This window comes from Lissotriton vulgaris, chromosome 7 (genome assembly GCF_964263255.1).
Source record: "Lissotriton vulgaris chromosome 7, aLisVul1.2, whole genome shotgun sequence".
NCBI lineage: Eukaryota > Metazoa > Chordata > Amphibia > Caudata > Salamandridae > Lissotriton > Lissotriton vulgaris.
This window is the reverse complement of record NC_141695.1, coordinates 639,251,242-639,267,692: the sequence shown is the minus strand read 5'-3', so window position 1 is coordinate 639,267,692 and position 16,451 is coordinate 639,251,242.

The following is a 16,451-nucleotide window of genomic DNA, read 5'->3' as shown; positions in this document are numbered from 1 at the left end:
CACTTTGAAATTACATTTGTGAGGTGCACCACACCAAAACTACTCTGTCCCCATGAACTCCTGCCCAGCCTGGGAGTGACTTGACCTAAGTGCCATTCAAGAATAGAAATGTTGCCCCCTCCTACACACACAGGTGATACAGCCTTACATGCCATGGGATGCAGTGTGGGACATGCTGTAGGGTTGAAGGTGTGGCCATGGCACCCAAATCTGTATTTAAACCATCTGCAAGTCACACCAATGTGATCTGACGCTGCTGATTTGTATGCAGACGAGCCGTACATGCATGGACCGAGTCGTGCTCACACGTTGTCCATTGACTGCACAATGCGTATGTATTACAGTCACCCGCATCTGATCACATTGATGCCAATGGGCAATGCCTTATTTCTATATATATATTCTTTATATGTCTTATTTTGCCAGGATTGATGCTGCCACTAATACCAGCAAGGAAATATTTGCGATTGTGAAGGAATTCACGTCGCCCTCATCCATAACATCAAAACGTTCACATTCTGAACCGTGGGTTATTCAACTGGCAGAATATTTTGCCGATAAAATTAAAATCATTCAGTCGTCTTTTTCGCCATCAGACCCGGTCAAGGCCTCCAATTCTACTCTTCTCTCACCTAGTTCCGCCTCTGAGCGGCCTTTACTTTCGAACTTCCCGACTCTCTCGCCAAAAGCCTCGTCGAATCTCTTATCCAAACTAAAATCGGGCTCCCCGCTGGATCCGTGTCCCGCTAAGTTCCTTGCTAAATTAGCACAAGTCATTAACCCTATAATCAACCCGATTTTAAATCAATCCCTTCACACTGGAGTGGTTCCTCAGGCCTGGAAACATGCTCTTATCCTTCTTCTCCTAAAAAAGCCAAACCTTGATCCCGGCATTCATGCCAACTATAGACCTATTTCCCTTCTCCCGGCATTTGCCAGGGTTGTGGAAAAGCATGTGCAGTCCTCCCTCTCGGATTTTTTAGAGACACATGATGTCCTCCACCACACCCAGTCTGGGTTCCGTGCAAACATGAGCACAGAGACAGCACCGTTGGAGGTCACGGAAGCCATCAAGGAGGTCTTACATGTCGGAGGAATGGCGATGCTGGTGATGTTAGATCTTTCGGTGGCTTTTGATACCGTCCCCCTCAACCGTCTCCTTTCAAGACTCTATGAGATTGGTTTAAGGGGGACGGCTTTCAGTTGGTTTGAGTCCTTTCTTTCCGACCGCCAACAAACAATCTGGGCCCCTCCGTACTCTGCCTTAGTGCCGCCATTGGAGGTGAAAGTTCCTCAGGGGTCTATCCTGAGCCCCATTCTTTTTAATATCTACATGTCCCCTTTGGCGGCACTGGCGGAGTCCTATGGCGCCCAGATGGTATCGCACGCGGACGACACACAGCTTCTTTTCCCATGTGAAAAGAACACTGACTTCGATGAAGAGAGGATTGAGAGCTGTTTGGGGGCCGTTTTCTCATGGTTCCAACTGAATCATCTGATATGTAACTCAGACAAATCGGAGGTTCTCTTTTTCGGTTGCCCTCCGGATCCCAGCTAAAAGTGCTGCTGGCCGGCGGCGATGTTTCCTCCTTCTGTGGCCACTCCAGTGGCCAAGAATTTAGGAGTAAAAATGGACAAGTGTTTCACTTTTAAACCGCAGATCTTGGGTTTAGTGGGACAGTGTTTCGGTTTTTTAAAAATGCTGAGGAAATTTCTCCCACTTTTGTTCCTTGCCCACAGGAGGACCACGGTTCAGGCCTTGATAGGTTCCAGGCTGGACTACGCAAATGTGCTATATTTGGGCCTTCCCGAATATCTTCTTTCGCGCCTTCAAATAGTACAAAATTGTGCCGCGCGAGCAATTTTCGGTCTCAGCCGGAGATCCAACACTGCAGCACTTCTTAAATCTCTTCATTGGCTGCCTGTACGCAAACGTATTTCCTTTAAAACTCTCACCATGGTATTCAAAGCTCTCCATGGTACGGGTGCTCGCTACCTTAGGAATAGAATCGGCTTCCACCACCCTGCTAGATCATTACGTTCTGCGTCGCTAGCGCTGGCCACAGTTCCGTCAATTAGGCGAGCCCACATAGGGGGTCGCTCTTTTAGACGTCTGGCAACCCAACTCTGGAATGCACTGCCTTTGTCTTTGAGGAAGACAGAGAATCTGCTTGCCTTTAGGAAAGATCTCAAAACCTGGCTGTTCGGCGAATGATCTCTTTGAGTTTTTGTGCTCTGTGCCTTCTAGGTCTGATAGCGCCCGGACACTCTGCCTGAGTAGCTGAGCGCTTTATAAAACCCATCATAACATAACATAACATAACATAACATAACATAACATAACATAACATAACATAACATAACATAACAATGCGTGCGCAAGGCTCGGTTCATGCATGTTGGACGCGTATGCAATCTGACCCAACGCGTGTGATTTGTAAGCAGACGCGTCGTACAGGCATGGACCGAGATGTGAGCACGCATAGCCCAAAGAATCGTATCCGGACGGATGCGTATTGTTAAAAAAATATGCGTCGGATAGTCAGTTTACCGAGCCGTGCACATTCATTGGAAATGGGCTGTCATGGAGGCAGACGCAAATTCAAAAAACGTTTGAGTCGTGCGCTGGAAATACAGTTGGATGCATACAACAATGTTGCAATCCTAAGGTGTCCTGAAGGTGAATGATTTGAACAATGGAAAAGATGTGTAGGAGTCTTACATTTCCATGGATTGGACAGATTCATAGAATGCAACCCTGTCTGGCCTACCAGTGAGGGGCAATGTCACAGAATCTGCCTCCGCAGCACTGATTTAAGGCTGGCATGGCCCCATGGAGCTCACTTGCCTGCACTACATGCTACAGGACCACTTTCACAAATCCACTGCTGCTGTTGTCTGTGCTACCTCTGGATCCTGCAATGGCATGTACTTTGGAGAGGGCCCCAGCATTCACTGAGGAGGAGAACCAGGCCCTGCTGGATGGGGTCCTCTCAGAGTACAGCAAGCTGTATGGGAAACCAGGGGAGCAGGTAGTGTGCAGTCCACTGCCTATCATTTTATGCAAGTTGTATGACTAAAAGTAATAGAAGTGTGCACAGCAGTGTGAGGTATATGCACTGAGTACTTTCAGCTACCCATTTAAGTGGGTACATGTGATGAACAGGTGTCTTACTGCAGTAGTGCAGGAGTGCTAGCCTTAAATTCCTAGCCAGTGTTGCCATGTCAGACCTACAGCACAAATGCACATTGATATGGACCCACTACCTGTGTACCTCTTTTACCTTTGTGATGACTACATGTATACTCAACTGTATGCAGCACAATTATGTGGCATGTGTGGTAATGTACTCTTCACTTTGTCATCCTCACTGGTTAATGCCCACCAGAAGCAAGAAATCTGGTTGACCATCGCCCAGGCAGTGCGATCAGTGGGGGGTCTACAAGCGCCGGATCCGCAACTTCCAGAAGAGGTGGCAGGACCTACGTGGCTGGACCCGGAGGATTGTGAGGGTCCAGATGAAGCTGTCGCCTCCTCGCTGTAGGGGTGGACACTGGACCATGACCCCCCACATGCTCAGGAACCTGGTGGTGGTCTTCCTGGACATTGATGGGCAACTGAAGACCAGACAGCAGCAAGGAGGGGGTAAGTCCATCCCTGATCTGTGAACATGTCTGACATGCCATTTGCAGTCTTTTGGCCTGGTAATACTCCCACATTACGTTGGTCTTGGAGTCCAGGACTCGTGTCCCTCAATTGTGTCAGTCACACTCCTCATCTGATCCACAGTTGTGGCCCCTACAGTGTGTGAGTTTTTTAACTTTGGCACTGTGTCCCTTCATTCTGCTATGCTGAGGGTCCTGCACAGCATATGTTACTGGGACTCTGATGAGTGCATCGTGGATGGGTCTATTCTTTGCACTATGCCTGGTCTCTGACATGTGTTCTGTGTGTGCCTTTCATATGTGTTCAAATTGCTGGTCTGGGTCACAACATGTGTGATGGGGTTCTTAAAACATGCACATGCATCAGGTGAGTCTATGTAATGTCCTCAGGAGTATGTTTAGGAAGTATGTCACACTTGCCCAGACACCTGCCTACTGTCCAGGACAATACACTGTTTTAGGTTTACCTGGTGAGTCATGCCCACTCCACGGCATTGGGAGAGTCTGTACTCACACTCAGTGTATGGACCAACCGATTGTGCTTCCTGGAATGTGCCATCAGGTGTCTGAGACAATGTCATTGTGTAGTAGCTTCCTTTTTGTGACAACTGGTGTGTTGAGGATTTTAGTGTCAGCAGGACATCTGAGTTGGGACAATGGTGATCATACCTGTGCAACATATAGGGGTGTGGTCAGTTGACTGTGCACAAGAGTGACTTTCACGCAGCTGTGTGTCATTGTCAGCAGACTGTGAAGTGCTCATATTCATGTAGTTGTGTTTGCAGTCACTCAAATGTAAAAGTTGAGTGATGTGGGTTCATCATAGTCCAAGAACAGTGTGTGGCAGGGGACAGAGTGGTGCACTTGTCAGCTGCAGAGTTTGGTATGGGCCTGACCTATGAATGTGACGCAGTGCAGACTGATGTCCGTATGCATTGCCCCATGACATGTGACAGTGAAGTCTGACTTACCATGCATGTCTGTGCCAGGGCATTAACTTGAGATGAGGGATCCTGCATTGGAGTCAGAGGTGCTCCATGCACCCCATTGTGTCATTAACTTTAAGGACGTAAGGTCATCATTGTGTGTTGTGCTGCTAGGCATCACAAGATTGGGAAATGTGAGCCTGGGCATACATTCATCCAGACCCCTGTACTGAGTGATTGGCATTTGATGTGATGTTTGTCTATAGTACTGAACTTCTACATGGTCATTTGCATTCTCAACAACTGTGTATGTGGTGCATGTGTGCAGTTTCGGGTATCATCAGCCAGCATGCAACAGACATATGGGTACATGTCCAGGAGGGATTTGTGTGCCATGGTTGATGTTCAGACTGGCTATTGCCCTATGTACACCTATGTGTGCATTATGAGCACATATCAGCTAAGGATGCCAGTGCATGGCCTGTGATGTGGTGTATTTACAGTGTTGTGTGCAGTCAGTGCAGGCAACTAATGTGGTTGTTCTTTTCCTACTTATATGCAGATACATCCACGGGCACAGGAGACAGCGCCACAGAACAGGATGAGCGCAGAGCCAGCCTGGGCCAGCGACTGAGGTGTTGGAGGGACCCAGTGGCACAGAGGGTGAGGGGAGCCACACCGAGGAGTCCTCAGCACCATCCACCTCAGCTGAGGACCACAGCAGCTTGGAGGATGACTCCCTTGTAGGGGCGGGTGTCAGCAGCCAGGAAACAACTGATAGTGAGGCTCTCCCTGCCACCACCACCACCCCCACCACCACCACCCTCCCCTCGGCTCCCATCCCAGAGGTCTGTGGCAGCTTCCGCGTTCGAAAGCATGTCTCCTTCCTGCCAGGCACCGCACCCACTGTCCCTGTTTCCCCTGCTGCCTTGAGTGTGGAGTCTGGACCGACTTAAACAGATCCATGTAGGGCAGACATCAATGCTGAGTGTCCTCCATGCACACACCGGTCTGTTGACACAACTGGTGTCGTTCATGGAGGGCATCTCATCTGACATGTTTGCCCTACAGAGGATCAATCAGTCCATGGCCTCCTCACTGACAGCAGCAGTATCCCTCCTACAGCAGTCCCTAACCCCTTTAGCCTCAGCCCAAACAACTACTCCTAGCACCCTACTTGTCCCTAGCTCACACACACCTGCACGGTCACCCAAACACACAGACACAGACAGCACCCAAACATAAGTCTAAACGTGCACGCAAGCTAAGTCAGGGGACTGATACCACACACACAGGGGATGGGTCGCATACACGCTCAGGCATCCAAACCACTCCGCAGTCCTCAGAGCCCTCTCCCTCAAAGAGCCCTTCCTTTGCCTCACCTGCATCCCCATCTCCTAAGGTCTTCTTGTGTGACCTAGGCATCTTCCCCTCAGATCCAGCAGTTCCTGACTACAGGGGGAAGGGGAAGTCCCCACACACAGAGAAGAGTGCCCCTCACACCCGTACACCCTCCACCAAGCGCAGGCTGACTGAGGCCCCCACCCAAAGTCACCCCGTACCCGGAAGAGCAAGACCCCACCCCCCAGCTCCACTGCACAGTCTCCTTCCTCCATCCTCCAGGTCAGCACACCACAGGTTCCCCCGCCACTCCCTGTCCCAGGTTCCCCCACCCACAGGTACAACATCCCCAAAATGCTCAGCCCCTCCCCAACTTCCACTTGCTCTTCCACTGACACCACCACCAGTCTGTCTGTTGCTGCAACCACTGTGGGGAGCGTGTCCCCCCCAGCTGTCCTGCCAACCTCACCTGCACCCCTTTCCACTCCCATGGTGTTAGGCACTGCAGTGGAATCCACGCCCATCCAGTCTGACATGGGCACTGCAGTGGGGACCATGTCCACTACACCTGACTTGCCCACTGCAGTGGTTCCAGCACCCGCCCCATCAAACTTGTGCCTCACAGTTTTGACGGCACAACCCATGTCAGACACTCCACTGCAGTTGCCGCTGACTCTCCTGCACCCAGCACCCCTTCACAACCTCCTTCTGCTGAGCCCTGATCCTGTCCCCGCGGTGCCTGGCCTGCCACATGTATGCCCCTCAGAGTGGATTTCCCCAGTCCGTAACAGTGCAAGCAAGCAATGGGTGACAGGTGTTACTCACACCATCATTGGACTTTGGACTTTCAAAGGGACATTGGACTACATTTCTTTGTTGATTTTCCCTTCCAGATAACAGATTGCTGATTAAAGCATTTTTTGTTCTCCTCGTGCATTTGATTGAGCTGTAGATTTTGTTGATGCTGTTTAGCCTAACCTTGGTGTGATGATGCAGGATTTTCAAATGTCTGTTACTGAGGTGTTGATGTGGTGTACTTCATGTGGCCCCTGAGATGTTTCATGTTCAGGTTGGTATCCATATCATCCTTTGCAGCTGAGTGGGTGTGCCATGGTTAACTAATTTAGCACAGTGATGGTAACATTTCATTGGCATAGCCCCATCTGTGGCTTGCACCCATGCACATATGATGTGCTTCACAATGTCCAATTTGACATTTTCCCTGACTGTTGTGCCATTTCCAACGCAGGTGTTGTTATCATTGGTGTAAAGTCAACTGTGTCCTCAGTGCAACTTGGTAGACATATGTATTGTCTATGTGCAGGAGACTTGAGGGGCACTACTGTACCCAGGCGTATGTCACCAGTGCCTACACTGGGTGGTAGATGAAGGTTGAGTGTACAGGTGTTGTGCTGACATGCCCAGGAATCTTACCTACTGGTTGGCATGTGCTGCTATTTCCATGATGACACCTACCTTGTGCTCACTGTGATGATGGGTGATTTTCACCCTTTGCCACAATGCTCAACTTTAGCTGCAGTTTGTGTCCACACATTTTACATTGGATGTACACACTGGCGGTGGATTTTGACACATTGGCCCAGTGCTATTTCAAAGCTTGACTTGTGTAGCCCACACTCTGGTGTTGTTCACACATGTGATGGTAGTTACTTTGTGTGTAATGAATCAAAATCACTGTTGGGGGTATTTGTCGGGCACTACACACTGTTGGCATGATGTTTTTGTGAAATGTATTAGGCTGACATGCCTGTGGTTGATGTTTGATGACGTGTGTCACATCATCCTCCTAATGGGTGGGGGTGTCAATATTGTCTGCCACACTGACCCCTATGGGTGGGTGAGACAGTATTGAAAGGTAACATGACACATATGGGTGGGGTGGCATCAGTGATAGAGCACATCACACATATGGGTTGGGTGGCATCAGTGATAGAGCACATGCCCCTATGGGTGGGGTGGCAGTGGGGGTGGGTAACATGCCCCTATGGGTGGGGTGGCATCAGTGATAGGTAACATGTCCCTATGGGTGGGGTGGCATCAGTGATAGGTAACATGCCCGTATAGGTGGGGTGGCATCAGTGATAGGTAACATGCCCCTATGGGTGGGGTGGCAGTGGGGGTAGGTAACATGCCCCTATGGGTAGGGTGCCAGTGGGGGTGGGTAATATGCCCCTATGGGTGGGGTGGCAGTAGTGGTGGCCATGGGTTCCCTGAGGAGGCTTGTGGACAGGGTGTGGACTCCCTGGGTTTCTTGGTAGGGTGAGTGTCCAACTTACCGTCTGCCACATCCGCGTCTATTCCTGATCCGGTCATATATGTACAGGATTGGTATGGCCTGCGCGATTGGATTCATGCTCCATCTTGATCTGTTGCTAGGTGCTCCGTTTCGAATCCGTGGAAAGGGTTAATGGGGCGAATCGGAGTTGATATGCAGCTCTTCCGGGTGCTGAGACGTCCTGTACGTGGCGAGCCGTCTGGAACGTAGGAACTGCGCATCGTACTTGACCGGCCGGAAGTAGCAGTGTTTATGTTGCCGTGCGGTACGGATTGGGTGTTTCGGGTCAGGCTCGGATGGAAATTGATGATGGAGTCGGAGCGTGCGGATCGATCGGGAATTTGGCACTTTTTTGCATCGTACTTCCTCGCCCAGACGGTCCGCTCCTGGTACGGTTCGGCCATAAGGTAAGGCTACTAACACGTCTCGGGGGGCTGACCGTCCGAGATCGGAATCGGCCCCATAGTGTTGTGTGCAAAAGCAGCAAAAAGGTAAAATGTTGTTTAAACTTCTAATAAGCCTATGCTAACAGAGCAATGTGCATAAGTAAGGCCCTGCCTTCACTACACCCTCCCTTGATCAGCACACGCACAGAACGGGGGGCAATTTGAAATGCAGAGTTCAAGTTCGAGTGAGACAGAACCAAGTTCAAATGTCGTCAAAGTGGACAATTGGGAGTAGAATTCCAAATTAGTAACCACCAAGACTGTGAAAGGAGCAAAAAATAGGTTAAAACATCAACAGTCACAAATGCTTATGAAGTAGAAATCACTTCAATCAAAAAGTGTATAAGCGCAGCACGGTGCAACTGCTTCCAAGAGGAAGTCATTGTTCTCATCCGAGAACATTTCAGCCATCCAATTTAATAATGGGAAAGAACACACATGTTCTTCGACAGCCGGAGCCTCTAGCACCATCAGAGGACAACTTGGTGTTCTTCGAGATAACTGTGTGCTAGAAAATCATGGACTGCAGTCCATATGTTCCAATTACCTAGGACTCCATGTGCCGCTGCGCAGGCCATTATTCCAATACCAGAACAGTTTAACTCATGGACAACTAAGGGACTCATTAGTAGATCATAATCTGGGTTAGGAGACACCATGTTGCAGAGACACAAAGCCATAGCCCATTCAAAATCGCAATCCAGGCAATGGAAGACAGGCTGCACGCATGTAAAATACGAGAACCGGAAAGATAATCCATATGCTACACTTAAGTCAGCCAGCCGTAGCGCTCCATAGTAATCAGGCATCCGGTTACAAAGCTGAAGCAGCTGGGGCAGATTGTAGTGGGGCACAGATTGTGCAGCCATTTTAGAGTTAGCAAATCAACAGCAGTATACCAGCAGCCAAGGCGAGAATTAATGGTAACCCGCCGAAAAGGCTGGAAAAAAGAGAATGAAAAAATGCCGGTATCACACCAAATATAGTTTGGAATGAAGTCACAAGGCCAGAACATACAATTTTTAAAAAGTGCGCCAAGCCCGTGGTCAATGAGGCATTGAGATAGTGTGAATCAAACGAGGCATTGAGATAGTGTGAATCAAAGCTAAGAAATGTAGGGGGAGATCAGTATTTAGAAGGGCATGCACCTCGGTGCGAGTGTTTGCCAAGTGAAGGACAAATGTTTCATGTGAAGAGGTAAGGGCAACTTCCTGTTGAGACAAAAGAGCCCTTATTTGACTCATCTTGCTGAACTCTGCTTTCAAGGTCGGAATGGAAGGCCAGATGGATACATCAAGCTTCCCATGTGGAGGAGGGAACAGCACATTTTTGCAACAGACTACACGTTGGGAAACAGTCACAATGTATGGTGTTCTTGCCAGCATACCACAGCAGTCTTCATTACTTAAAAGCATATAACTACAGTTTACTAGCAACGTGAAAGTCGGAGTCATGGCCGGGACAAGATTTCCTTTTAATATGCAAGCTAAATTTGGGGCGTCTGAACTACAAGAGCCGTGCAATTGGATGTTCCTGCAAACTAATGAGTGATCAAGTGTGGAAGTGCAATCTTCACGTTTCAGATAAACTTCTTTACCATCCCTCAGGCACCTATAGGTAAATGGCAGAGACCAAGCTTCATGGAGATAAGCGCTACCTAAAGGTTCATATCTGCCTATGGCATAGTATTTCATACAATAATCTAACTTAAATAGTGGAAAAGGCAATGTTATTAACCCATGAATGAGCCATGCAGCGGATTTACATTCTGCAACAGAAAATGGTTCTAACTTTTCAATATGCAAAAGTGAATATGCAGCATCTTTCCTAGACATGAATTGTTGTTTCACAGTCAAATTAAACATTAAAACTAAAGATGAAGTATTCATGTAGTCCCAAGGCACTGTACCAGCCTTCAACATTTGCAATGTCCAAGCAAATTGCATAATGGAACGTAATTGATTTTGACCATGGTACAAAACAGACACTTCGTCTTATACTATATCAACAACAGATGAAACAATATTGTCCAATGTGTAAATTCGGGAACAAAGGGTGTTAATGCTGTTATCAACAACTGCAAGCACTTTCATTAAGTTAGCTTGATCTCTTTCGCGTAACCTAGAAGCCGCTTCAATTTGTGACAGTTTCCAGACTTCATTGTGAAGAGCATATACCCATCTTTTTGATCTGCCTCCCACAGGACCTTTAACAAAGTCATTCAGATCAACATCTTCAGTTAATTCGGACAGATGGATTTTCACTGACACTAAGGTGGAATGTTTGAGCCAGTTCTGACATAACTTGCCTATTGAATAGGTAGTAACAGAATGATCACTTTGAAAAAGGGGATCCACCCTCTCCTGTGTATAATAAGGGGTCAGATCCAGAAAACGATGTTGGCATAAATCGGAACTTTTCTGCCATAACAACCAACCTTGGCACTCAAAACTGGAAATGTTAAAAGACAAATCCAGCAACAAAGACTGTATTTCACTAAGGGACAAATCGGTGTGATTGTACCATGAAGGGTATTCTCCTAAATCTGGAAGAGAGGGGGCATTTTATTTTTTCGACATAGCCAATCCAAAGCAGGTTGTCTGTGAAATTGTCAAATTTAAAAACAACATATGTTTCGGGATGAGACATGCATGATGCAAAGCCTCAGTGCCTTGTACTTGCCTGCCTTTAGAACCCCAAACAGATTTAAGATCAATAGTATCTTTCAAAGTTCATAGCCCCCCAACTGCTAATTGGTCAAGAAAGGACTTAGAATATAGAATTTTTGGTGTGGGTAAGTCTAACTTTGGAAGAAGACTCGTCAGTCATCTTAAAATAAAATGTGTCAGGATTAGTTTAATTACAATCAGTAAAATATGTAAACTTGTTTCAAAAGAGTGTTTGAGCTGCCTTCAATGGGAGCCGGACAATGTTCCCAATGTGTGTAATTAATCCACATTTCTAAATGTGTTTGCTTTGTGTAGAAAATGGTTGCCATAATGTTGGTAGCAAAAGAAGTCAGCATTATTTGCCGAGTCCAAATACAAATCTTCAGCATCAAAAGCAGCATAATATTTCAAATCAGAAAAAAAGAGCCTCTACGGCCTGGACATCCCAATCATCAGAGCGTATATTTTGTTTAACCACATCCCCCATTGAAACAGGTAGCACATTGGGAACATTATTAACCTCTGTGGGGCTGCAGATTTGAAATTTCACAGTATATCATACAATCCCATCTAAAATGGGCGAAGCAGTGATGTTAACAAAAGTCTGGTCCGTCTTCATGATGTGTGATGAGGAGTGGGGTGCCAAAGTTCTCTCTGTAACATAGTTTCCATTTACAAAACAGAAAAAAATACACCACAAATCAAATCAACATGAACAAAAAAAATAGAAAAAAGTACCAGCCAAATGTAAGTCCATAGGGGGAATCAAAAAATGTTTCTTAAACCAAACAGCAAAAATCAAAATTTTCGATGGGGACTTTGATGCAACAGAATCAGTGTCAAGTGAATAGGGTGACTGGTTAACTGCAGATGTTTGCAAATCAGGCATCGACAAATCTGTAGGGTAGGTATACTCTGTCTCATTAAAGGGATCACCAGTCGGTGTATTCAATAAAGGATCAGTAATTATGGGCATCTCGATGGCAACATCAGGCCTGGTGGAACTCGCCAGAACCAAAACAGAATTTCTCAGCATCGCTGGACAAGAGACCGCTGGAGTCAGACTAAGAAGAATCGGACACTCGCTGTAATTTGACATTGTCAATGGAGATGTACCTGTTTTCCTTGCGATCAGGAAGTGGTGGTAAAATGACTGTTCTTGTACCCTTCACTCCAAGCACAGGAACTGATGAACGATATGAGGGGCCGAACTCCTTCTTGTTCTCCACCTTCTCTCTGACCAGATCACCAACTCGGGGTAGGCAGCCAACTACTGGAATCTGAAGAACAGCATCAGATGTGGAGGGCAAATTTTCCTTTGCAAGACTGTCTCTGGCCTTTTGTAGATTCTGTGAAACAGCAGAATGTTCGTCTACGTCAAAGGATGCGGCAGACGCCGCCATGTCTAGACCCTAAAAGTCCGGGACAAACATTTTGATGCCACAGAGCATTTCATATGGGGTCTGCCCACCCAGAGACCTTCTAGGGAGATTATTTAGTGTACGCTGTACGCTATAGCGATGGGCTAGCCAGTTCTGGCCTGTACCTAAAACCTTAGCTGTCAAGGATTGCTTTAAGTCACGGTTCATTTTCTCCATAACACTATTGCCCTCAGGCATGTATGGAGATGAAAATTTGAATTGGACCCTCAATAACTCCATGGTGTCCTTTTACGCTTTAGAGGCGAACGTTGGACCCTGGTCCGAATGAAAGGTGCCACATGCAAAAACCCCTTTGGGGCCATACCCAAACAAAGAGTGTGCACGAATCAACTGCAACTAAGATGTACTTATACGCAGTATAAGAGGAGAAAGTACCGCAGTGATCTAAATAAACACAGCCAAGGGGTTTATTAGATATGTACAACTGTGTCTGGGGCAGGCACGCAGTAGTCGAAGGTTTAATCTGCTGGCATATGTCACAATTAAGGACATAATCACGCTCCTGTGTGTACAATCTGCGCCACCAGTAACGCTGTTGTAAGAGAGATACAGTAGCTGACATGCCGGTGTGAGCCGAGGCCATTCCCTCGTGAACTGCTAATGTCTGCGTATGCACGACATCGGACTTTAACACTTCATTCACCATAGTACAAACCACTATCGCGCAAGCTGCAGAATAAGCATGTTTTGAAGTCGTAGCTGGCTGCGCTAATCCGTCTGTTTATGTAATACAATTGAAATCCTCCAGCGGGTGCATGAACAGAGGAGCTGGATGACCGGATTCATACTGCAAGAACTCTTGAGTTTGCAAAGAGGTGTCAAAGATGAACGTGACATCCGGAGATGTCAAGGACGTGGCCCATTGTGTCCACCTCAGGTGCAAAGCTTTGGAATTTGGTACACAGGCTTTCGTCGCTGCCTCCAAGGCAGAATACGGTGTAACAACCAACATGCATTTCCCTTGCGACAGTGCCTGTTCTTTCAGAATCACCATCTGCACTGCCGTCAAAACTTTTTCCACAGTGAAAAACCGTATCTCAGCTGAAGTGAACAAGTGTGACGTGTAAGCATAGCGACTGTGTAACCCTCATTAAAAGTCAGGTACGTGAAACCCACCGGCGCAGGTACTATTCTTATTACCAGGTTGGTGTGGTTGTCACGAGTCAGTAAGTATTTAGATTCAAGAAGTTCAAACTAAGCATGGGCGGATTTTGCGGATTTTCGGTAAATTCGCAATCTGTGAACTCTCGCGAATTTACCCAAAATCCGCAAATTCGCACGCCGCGGATATTTTTTCTTGGTGATACAATTTTGCGGCGTGCGGCGTTCACTTACCGTCATTCAGCGTTTGCCAAGTTGTTTTTCTCGATATATTGCGAGTGCTGCTACATTTTGGATCTTGCTGCGGGATCCCGCGGGAGTTTGGCGACGCTTCGCAAGAGTTCGCAATTGCGAACATGTAGGTGCGGCGGGCAGCAACAATCTCGCACTCGCGAAATTACAAAATTTTCAATTCTGCACAAGAAATCCACTAGCAAGCAGCATAGACCGTTTGAAAATGATGATTTTTATCAGAATAACTCCTCAGGTTGACATTTGCCTGCACTTTTTTGGATTTGAGGCCTTTTGACTTTCTTTGGATCACTTTTGGATTAGAAATCAACTTTCACAAGTAAGTTTGTTTGGGGCATTACAGTTGCTGTTCTGCAGAAAAACGAGTTTTGTAAAACTGAAAGCACTCAGCAGATGCAAAAGTTCACTCATCATTAGTAACCATTCCCTGTAGTACTTCCTGAGGGGCCCCTCCAGAGTTCAGTTGCCTATGTTTGTTTGGGGTATTACAGTTGCTGTTCTGCAGAAAAACGGGTTTTGCAAAACTGAAAGCCCTCAGCAGGTGCAAAAGTTCAAACTCATCATTAGTAACCATTCCGTGTAGTGCTTCCTGACTGGGGTCCCTCCAGAGTTGAATGTAAATGTAAATGTAAATGTAAATGTAGTTGAGCTTATATAGCGCACAGCTACCCGCAGTGGGTGTCCCGGCGCTTGCTTAGGGAACCCGTCCTGATATTCCCCTGTGTGATAGCCCCAGCAGGTATCCACCTGTTGCTAGTTGCAACAATTCTATGACCCTGCTCTGACCCTCACAGCAGGCTCATAGAATAGCTACAAGTAGGCCACAAAGGTCCTGGAAAAAAAATTGCACTGCAACAAAAGCAAATTACAGATAAGGAAGCAGGTACCAGACTGGAATTTTAAAACAGTGACACATTAATAAATCAACCGCAAATTAATTCATGTCAGTTGAAGCAGGGTAGGTGTGCTTGCTTTTCCCCCCCATAATCTACAGTGATGAACCAGAGGGTGGCATTGATGTACCAGAGGGTGGCATGGGTGAAACAGAGGGTGGCAGTGGTAAAACAGATGGTGCTGGGAACCTGTGATGATGAACCAGACGTAGAAACAACATAGTCGCGACCGTTGCGAGCCGACAAGTAAGTTCGCAATTGCGAACTAGTACAAAACCCTCGCGAACTGGCAGAAACCCTTTCGAACACAACAAAAAAAATCCGCAAATTCGCGAGAATTCGTGAATTTTGCGGATTGCGAGTTCGCAAATTTGCGAACACCAGATTCGCAAAATTCGCCCATGCTTAGTTCAAACTGCAAAGTATGCAAAATTGCAGAATATTCAGGCAGCCAGCAAGATTTGGAGTAAGGTGGTTGTACCAAGGCATAAAGCGGCTTGATACGCTGGGCATAGTCGGGAATGTAAGTATGCCAGAAGTTCAGTAAAGATTGTAGTTTTTTCAGAATTGTTGGAGCGCGCAACTGTGCGCACTTCTCCAGGAAGTGAGGTGCTAAACCTTGACCTTCAATGTTGAGCTCATAGCCCAGGATCAACACTGTGTACTCGGCAATATGTGATTTTGCAAAATTAAATTTGTAACCGAAGTCCGCAAACAAGAATGCCAGAAACCAGTCCGCGGAAGCTTGTTTCCGCTCCAGGGAAGACATGGCTTGGCAGTTCGGGCTGGACTGTTCCCATGAGGCACAGGGTCAGACTGATTTGCATATAGCCATGTCTTTACTGGGGTGGCAGAGTGGCTAAAGAACGGTGATGGATTAAACCCAGATCTTTTGACTGGGTGTGAGTGTTTGATTGATTCAGATGCTCAGTCTATCACCACCCCCTTATGTACCGCTTTTAGCCGCCATAAGTGTTCGCAGGGTATGCTCAGACGTGAGTCCCTTGCTCACCTTGCCACTGGATTCAAGCAAGCCGGGCTGAAGACGGCAGGAATGCCAGAAACCGGTCCTCGGAAGCTTGTTTCCGGTCCAGGGAAGACATGGCTTGGCAGTTCGGGCTGGACTGTTCCCATGAGGCACAGGGTCAGACTGATTTGCATATAGCCATGTCTGTACTGGGGTGGCAGAGTGGGCTAAAGAACGGTGATGGATTAAACCCAGATCTTTTGACTGGGTGTGAGTGTTTGATTGATTCAGATGCTCAGTCCAGCACCACCCCCTTTGTACCGCTTTTGGCCGCCATAAGTGTGGCAGGGTATGCTTAGACGTGAGTCCCTTGCTCACCTTGCCACTGGATTCAAGCAAGCCGGGCTGAAGACGGCTGGAATGCCAGAAACCGGTCCTCGGAAGCTTGTTTC